Source organism: Piliocolobus tephrosceles, chromosome 2 (assembly GCF_002776525.5).
Source record: "Piliocolobus tephrosceles isolate RC106 chromosome 2, ASM277652v3, whole genome shotgun sequence".
In the NCBI taxonomy this organism is placed as follows: Eukaryota; Metazoa; Chordata; class Mammalia; order Primates; family Cercopithecidae; genus Piliocolobus; species Piliocolobus tephrosceles.
The window spans coordinates 186838759-186847477 of NC_045435.1; positions in this window are offsets into that span (position 1 = coordinate 186838759).

Here is an 8719-nt window from a genome sequence, read left to right on the forward strand (position 1 = left end):
CTCTGTGTCCTACTCTAAGAAGATATTTGTGTGACTCTATGTATCATTTAGAGTTATGATATATCAAATATCCTGAGTTTTATGAAACATTTTACTTTTTCATATTTAGTTGTATCTCTTCCATCATCTAGGGAGATTAAAAATAGCTACCTTGAGGTACTTTATGAAATAAGGGCAATTTAGCATGAACTAGAACTTATGTGTAACAAAAAAAATCATTCCAGTTGTATATTTCTGATATTCTTCTGTTCTTAATATTGGTATAAACTGCTAATCAGAAAAAAATCAACACTGGATTTATTCATTTTAGTTCATATATTGATCATGAATTCCATGGAACATTTTCCCCTTTCTTTATTATTTACCATACGTGAATATTGTATATTCATGAAAATTTAATAAAACTTAACCTTAAAAATGTACCACAAAAGAGAAACAGCTGTAAATGCCAAGGTTTGCACTGACTAATGTAATGTTAGTCTATAATCAGAGACTCCAATCTGCCCCCAAACAAATTACACTGTGACAAAAACTGTCTGCAAAAGAAAAGTCAAAATGAATATAGTATTGGAATCAGCTTCAGTACTGTGATCCAACAAAATAGTCACAAAAGATTAAAATGGGACCTGACGACAAGGCAAGATACAACCCTTGGATCCAGAATGCAGGGGTTTATTGCAAATGCTGAGCTGGAATCCTGGCCTGGAAAGGAGGGATGTCCAGAAGGAAGCCACACTGGGGTTGGAAAGCAGGCTTTTGCCCATAAAGGTAGTGATTTTGAAACCTCAAAAACCTCAGAGGTTCAAACTGGGTAAGTTAGTATTTCAGAGTAGAAGGGTGGGGTGACCAGTATGGTTCTGCTGAGTAGCCCAGAACTCAGCATACTGGAGCGAGGCACTTGGGGTTCTGTTCCCAGCCCTGGCTCTTACTTTCCCAAGATATCAGTGCTAGCCACTTAGTGTTTTCTGTCCCAGCTTTCTAAGTGTAATCAGATGAATACATTTACCACATACTGAATTTAATAGGATGTCACCAGTTAGTGTTTTAAAATAGAACAGAACAGAAATTACAGAGCTGTAAGAGATTTACAGATCCAGTAATCCAATTCTTTCAAAACTACACCTACAAAATAAGGGACATATCCCAAATTACACATCTATTAAGTGCTTAGAAAGCTTCTTTTTTTCAACTTGGGATTATAGACTGGAACATATCCCTTGGAGGTTTTACTGTATCTGGGGATAGGCATATAATGTATTGCTTTGTGAGGAAGGAAAAATTATGTTGCAGATATGTAAAGTGTCATAAAATGTTCTTAATGCACAATTTAATAAAAATATTTTGATATGTACAAAAAGAGCCTATTGGTATTCAAATTAACAGATAGATATACATCTGTCTATCTATCTATCTATCTATCTATCTATCTATCTATCTATCTATCTATCTATACACATACCTCTAGAAGAAGGATCTGAGAGAAATATATTAAATAGGTAACAGTACTTATTTCTGCTGTTCATTTTCTTTTTTTGGTTTATCAGTGATTTCTATTCCTACTTATAGCCAAGAAAATAATTCCCTGATAATTACCTTTCTCATTATCAAATCCTCAGTATTTAGTACAAAGTTCTGAATTAAGCAAGTTAGTTTCTATTCCCTTTTTTCACAATACGATCTTATCTCCACAGTGCCAAATTCATTTAAAATAGTACATCATACACCTCAATAAAGAACATTATTAAAATCAAACACATATTTCACATTAAGAACTATGTTCCCAGAGTGCCAAATTCATTTAAAATAGTACATCATACACCTTAATAAAGACTATTATTAAAATCAAACACATATTTCACATTAAGAACTATGTTCCCAGAAATTTTTTTAAAAAATTAATTAGATAAAATATGAATTATGGATTTTTAAATGTCAAACATGAATAGGTGTGATAGTAATGATAATGATCATGGTAATAAATAGCCAAAATGTACTGAGTTCTTAATAGAAATACTTTACATTCATCAGTTCATTTATTCCCCATAAGAACTTAATGCTGCTTATTAATACCAGTGTCCCCAACTGACAAATACTTGACTTGTGGCATGGAGAGGCAAAATCCTTGTCCAAAGTTACAGAAGAAGTAAAAGAGCCAAGGTTTGAACCAGGCTAATTTCCATAGCTAAGGTATCCTAACACTTTTTGAATGTATTAATATTATTTGTAATCTTAATATTTTTGAAAATGACTAAAGATAGGCAGTAGGATTCACAGGGCAGAAAAAAATCTAAGCCCTTTCTTACTTGTTCTTACTGCAGTTTTTCAGACTGATCTTTACCATATTGCCTCACTGACACTGTACTGACTTTAGGTGTAAGGCACCACTCACGTATCCCTGAACGCCTCCTGCATTTCCCAGCCTTTATGCACATAATCATGTTGTTCTGCATATATGTTACTATATCATTTTTCTTTATAACTTTAATTAGCCCCTAGACATAGATAACACACTATAAAGCAGCACTAAAGCAACGTGTATTGCATTGAATTGGTTCTCCAAAGATAACAAAATACAACTTTTTGAAACTCATATATTGGTGTCATAAGGCAAAGAGCTGAAAATCCCCATCAACACTTTAACTTTTGCCATAAAAGTGGATCTAAACAATGACCTATATCTGTATTGGTTGAAAACAAGCTAACGAAATATTAAATAAAAACTTGAATGCTAGAAAGTGACCGACATGATATAGAAATGTTCAGAAAATATACAAAACTTTCATCATGGTTAACTTATTTGCATGCAAAACTGATTTCTAAAATTCACACATAAAAATGAACCTTACATATTTCTTTTGAGTTTTTCTACTTATTATTTATTATTTATTTTATTTTTTTAAATTTTACTTTAAGTTCTAGGGTACATGTGCACAACGTGCAGGTTTGTTACATATGTATACATGTGCCATGTTGGTGTGCTGCACCCATTAACTCGTCATTTACATTAGGTGTATCTCCTAATGCCATCCCTCCCCATCTCCCCACCTCCCAGCAGGCCCCAGTGTGTGATGTTCCCCACCCTGTGTCCATGTGTTCTCACTGTTCAATTCCCACTTGTTAGTGAGAACATGCAGTGTCTGGTTTTCTGTCCTTGCGATAGTTTGCTCAGAATGATGGTTTCCAGCTTCATCCATGTCCCTATGAAGGACATGAACTCATCCTTTTTTATGGCTGCATAGTATTCCATTGTGTATATGCACCACCTTTTCTTAATCCAGTCTATCATTGATGGACATTTGGGTTGGTTTCAAGTCTTTACTATTGTGAATAGTGCCACAATAAACATACATGTGCAGGTGTCTTTATAGCAGCATGATTTATAATCCTTTGGGTATATGCCAAGTAATGGGATGGCTGAGTCAAATGGTATTTCTAGTTCTAGATCCTTAAGAAATCACCACACTGTCTTCCACAATGGTTGAACTAGTTTACAGTCCCACCAACAGTGTAAAAGCATTCCTATTACTCCACATCCTCTCCAGCACCTGTTTGTTTCCTGGCTTTTTAATGATCACCATTCAAACTGGTGTGAGATGGTATCTCATTGTGGTTTTGATTTGCATTTCTCTGATGGCCAGTGATGACAAGCATTTTTTCATGTGTATGTTGGCTGCATAAATGCCTTCTTTTGAGAAGTGTCTCTCCATATCCTTTGCCCACTTTTTGATGGGGTTGTTTGATTTTTTCCTTGTAAATTTGTTTAAGTTCTTTGGAGATTCTGGATATTCGCCCTTTGTCAGATGGGTAGATTGTAAAAATTTTCTCCCATTCTGTAGGTTGCCCATTCACTATGATGGTAGTTTCTTTTGCTGTGCAGAAGCTCTTTAGTTTAATTAGATCCCATTAGTCAATTTTGGCTTTTGTTGCCATAGCTTTTGGTGTTTTAGTCATGAAGGCCTTGCCCGTGCCTATGACCTGAATGGTATTGCCTATGTTTTCTTTTAGGGTTTTCACGGTTTTAGGTCTAACATTTAAGTCTTTAATCCATCTTGAATTGATTTTTGTATAAGGTGTAAGGAAGGGACCCAGTTTCAGCTTTCTACATATGGCTAGCCAGTTTTCCCAGCACCGTTTATTAAATAGGGAATCCTTTCCCCATTTCTTGTTTTTGTCATGTTTGTCAAAGATCAGATGATTGTAGATGTGTGGTATTGTTTCTGAGGGCTCTATTCTGTTCCATTGGTCTGTATCTCTGTTTTGGTACTAGTACCATGCTGCTTTGGGTACTGTACCCTTGTAGTATAGTTTGAAGTCAGGTAGCATGATGCCTCCAGCTTTGTTCTTTTTGCTTAGGATCATCTTGGCAATGTGGGCTCTTTTTTGATTCCATATGAACTTTAAAGTAGTTTTTTTCCAATTCTGTGAAGAAAGTCATTGGTAGCCTGATGGGGATGGCATTGAATCTATGAAATTACCTTGGGTGGTATGGCCATTTTCACAATATTGAATCTTCCTATCCAAGAGCATGGAATGTTCTTCCATTTATTTGTGTCCTCTTTTATTTCACTGAGCAGTGGTTTGTAGTTCTCCTTGAAGAGGTCCTTCACATCCCTTGTGAGATGGATTCCTAGGTATTTTGTTCTCTTTGAAGGAGTTGTGAATGGGAGTTGACCCCCGATTTGACTCTCTGTTTGTCCATTATTGGTGTATAGGAATGCTTGTGATTTTTGCACGTTGATTTTGTATCCTGAGACTTTGCTGAAGTTGCTTATCAGCTTAACAAGATTTTTGTTTGGGAGTCCAAGATGGGCAGATCACGAGGTCAGGAGATCGAGACCATCCTGGCTAACACGGTGAAACCCCATCTCTACTAAAAAAATACAAAAACTAGTCAGGCGAGGTGGTGGGCACCTGTAGTCCCAGCTACTTGGGAGGCTGAGGCAGGAGAATGGCGCAAACCTGGGAGGCGGAGCTTTCAGTGAGCTGAGATCCAGCCACTGCACTCCGGCCTGGGTGACAGAGCGAGACTCCATCTCAAAAGAAAAAGAAAAAGAAAAAGAAAAAAGAAGATTTTTGGCTGAGATGATAGTTTTTCTAAATATACAATCATGTCATCTGCAAATAGAGACAATTTGACTTCCTCTTTTCCTAATTGAATATCCTTTATTTCTTTCTCTTGCCTGATTGCCCTGGCCAGAACTTCCAACACTGTGTTGAATAGGAGTGGTGAGAGAGGGCATCCCTGTCTTGTGCCAGTTTTCAAAGAGAATGCTTCCAGTTTTTGCCCATTCAGTATGACATTGATTGTGGGTTTGTCATAAATAGCTCTTATTATTTTGAGATATGTCCCATCAATACCTAGTTTATTGAGGGTTTTAGCATGAAGGGCTGTTGAATTTTGTCGTAGGCCTTTTCTGCATCTATTGAGATAATCGTGGGTTTTGTCTTTGGTTCTGTTTATATGATGGATATGTTTATTGATTTGCATACATTGAACCAGCCTTGCATCCTAGGGATGAAGTCAACTTGATCGTGGGGGATGAGCATTTTGATGTGCTGCTGGATTTGGTTTGCCAGTATTTTACTGAGGATTTTTGCATCGATGTTCATCAGGGATATTGATCTAAAATTCTCTTTTTATGTTGTGTCTCTGCCAGGCTTCGGTATCAGGATGACGTTGGCCTCATAAAATGAATTATATTGGAATAGTTTCAGAAGGAATGGAACCACCTCCTCTTTGTACCTCTGGTAGAATTCGGCTGTGAATCCTTCTGGTCCTGGACTTTTTTTGGTTGGTAGGCTATTAATTATTGCCTCAATTTCAGAAGCTGTTATTGGTCTATTTACAGATTCAACTTATTTCTGATTTAGTCCTGGGAGGGTGTATGAGTCCAGGAATTTATCCATTTCTTCCAGATTTTCTAGTTTATTTGCATGGAGGTGTTTATAGTATTCTCTGATGGTAGTTTGTATTTCTGTGGGGTCGGTGGTGATATCCTCTTTATCATTTTTTATTGCGTCTGTTTGATTCTTCTGTTTCCTTCTTTATTAGTCTTACTAGCGGTCTGTCAATTTTGTTGATCTTTTCAAAAAAGCAGCTCCTGGATTCACTGATTTTTTGAAGGGTTTTTGTGTCTCTGTCTCCTTCAGTTCTGCTCTGATCTTAGTTATTTCTCGCCTTCTGCTAGCTTTTGAATGTGTTTGCTGTTGCTTCTCTAGTTCTTTTAACTGTGATGTTAGGGCATCAATTTTAGATGTTTCCTGCTTTCTCTTGTGGGCAATTAGTGCTATAAATTTCCCTCTACACACTGCTTTAAATGTATCCCAGAGATTCTGGTATGTTGTGTCTTTGTTCTCATTGGTTTCAAAGAACATCTTTATTTCTGCCTTCATTTCGTTATGTACCCAGTAGTCATTCAGGAGCAGGTTGTTCAGTTTCCATGTAGTTGAGCAGTTTTGAGTGAGTTTCTTAATCCTGAGTTCTAGTTTGGTTGCCCTGTGGTCTGAGAGACAGTTTGTTATAATTTCTGTCTTTTACATTTGCTGAGGAGTGTTTATTTCCAACTATGTTGTCAATTTCTGAATAAGTGTGATGTGGTGCTGAGAAGAATGTATATTCTGCTGTTTTGGGGTGGAGAGTTCTGTAGATGTCTATTAGGTCCACTTGGTGCAGAGCTGAGTTCAATTCCTGGATATCCTTGTTAACTTTCTGTCTCGTTGATCTGTCTAATGTTGATCTTATGTCTTATAGTCACAATTATCATGCTACCCTTACAGTAGAACAAGATTTGCTTGTATTTTTTCTTTTATTCAAAGGTGCCAGTCAACAATATTCTTTCTTTCTTGCATATTATAAATATGCCACAATTTTATTGTCTTGGTATTTTTCCCGTTTGGAATTTAGAAGGAAAATAGGCTTACATTTGAGGATTCAACTAAATAATCAAATAACTCATCCAAATATCCAACCAAATAACACTTCCTTACTATAGTAGCCAGAAAGTTAGTCAGAACCTTAGGAGTTCTGTGAAGCCTGAAAACACATATTTTGAATACGTAATGAGGTAGTTGGCAGCAAGGGTGTGGTTGCAAGGGCCCTTGGCAAATAATAAATATACTTGCCTTCTAAGCTCAATCATTCAACACCTTAGGGAAAATATCTTCTCTGTTATGAAATGTGGAGTTTGTATATATGACTTCCAAGGTTTGTCCTTCCTGTCTTAGATTCTATGACTCTAGATCAAGTGGGGAAAATTCTACAAAACTGAATCCTTAAGCTCTAGTCTCCACCATTGTTTGACAGAAAATATAGACAAATCAATAGATCTAGAATTCCAGTCCGAAAAGCCAAAATTAGTAAAACTTTGCTACTGGTTATTTCTTACATGTAATTGTAGCTTGCATTTCAATGCATCAGCAGCTTATCCAATATATGGGAGCACACGGACATAGTAACAGCCTGCTTCATTAACATGGACACACATTCAAGCTACGAAAAATGTTTTTTAAAGCTTTTATTTCTTTTTAGAACTATGAATAACCAAAAAGGGTGATCTGAATTTTTAAGAGCAGCGCCGAGGAATATAAATGGTTTTGTTCAAATCCCTAAAAAGGAAAAACGTATTTTACTTTCCCTAAGGTATACCCTATGACAGCCTAGTTCTGAATATTGCTGCATTCCAGAGTCCAGTATTTGTGAACCCAACAGAGCCAAGAAAGGGTCCTTTACTCAAAGCTGCAAGAAGAAGGAAAATAAAAACCCCAAAGTTAAGTATCGCCATCCAGCTGGCACATGTGCTCGGGCCACAATTGGCTTTGGCACGTCCCCATCCTCGAGGCCTCCAGTGGCTCTGAAATTCTCACCACAAGAAAATCATGGGTTTTAAAACACAAGAATTAAAGAACACATTGATGCAATTTTGGTGCAGGAGCATTTAGAGAAATGCGTGTTTGTCTTTGAAGTTTGCCTAACTTTGGAAATTCTTCAGACCTGTAATGGGGCTATTTATTTGCCTGGGAGTTGGTTCTACTGTTCCTGAAGAGACTGCAATGTTAACCATCCCCAAAGTGCAGCATTGAGCCTTTCCCTTCCCACTACCCCTACTCAGGAGGAGTAATCTATGTCCAAATTTCTTTTTAAAACTAGAAGTATCTCTCTATATAAACTGATCACTTACAGTCCTAATCAGAAAATAAAACTAGTTCTTACATTTTCTTGGAGGAATTTCACTCAAGTGATTATATTATTTCTGCTTGAATAACTCCTCATGAAGGAAATTCTTAAGCTATTTTTCCAGATAATAGAGTCAAAATTAGTTTCTTTCTAATGCTACACATTCATTCTTGTTCTTTCTTTGAGGGGTACAAATAATAATCCATCCTCTTGGCCATAGCCACCCTCATATTCAATCTTTTTCCCAGACTGAGTATTCCAGTTTTTTTTCACGTGACAACATGGTTTCAAGTACTTCACCATCCTAATCATTCTTTCCTGCGTATGTCCAGCTTAATTTCATCTTTTAGGATACTTGCTGTAATTTTTAAAAACATTTTGCCTAGGTTGCACTGCAATACTCCTGTAAAATCACGCAGAGTCTTCCTGTCCTATAAAGTGGGTTTGTTCACAAAACTTTGGCTCATTTCTAGGTTTTACAACTAATTTGTAGACAAAGAGAATCAATGTTAATTACCTAATAGCAATCGTGGAAATATTCTCTCC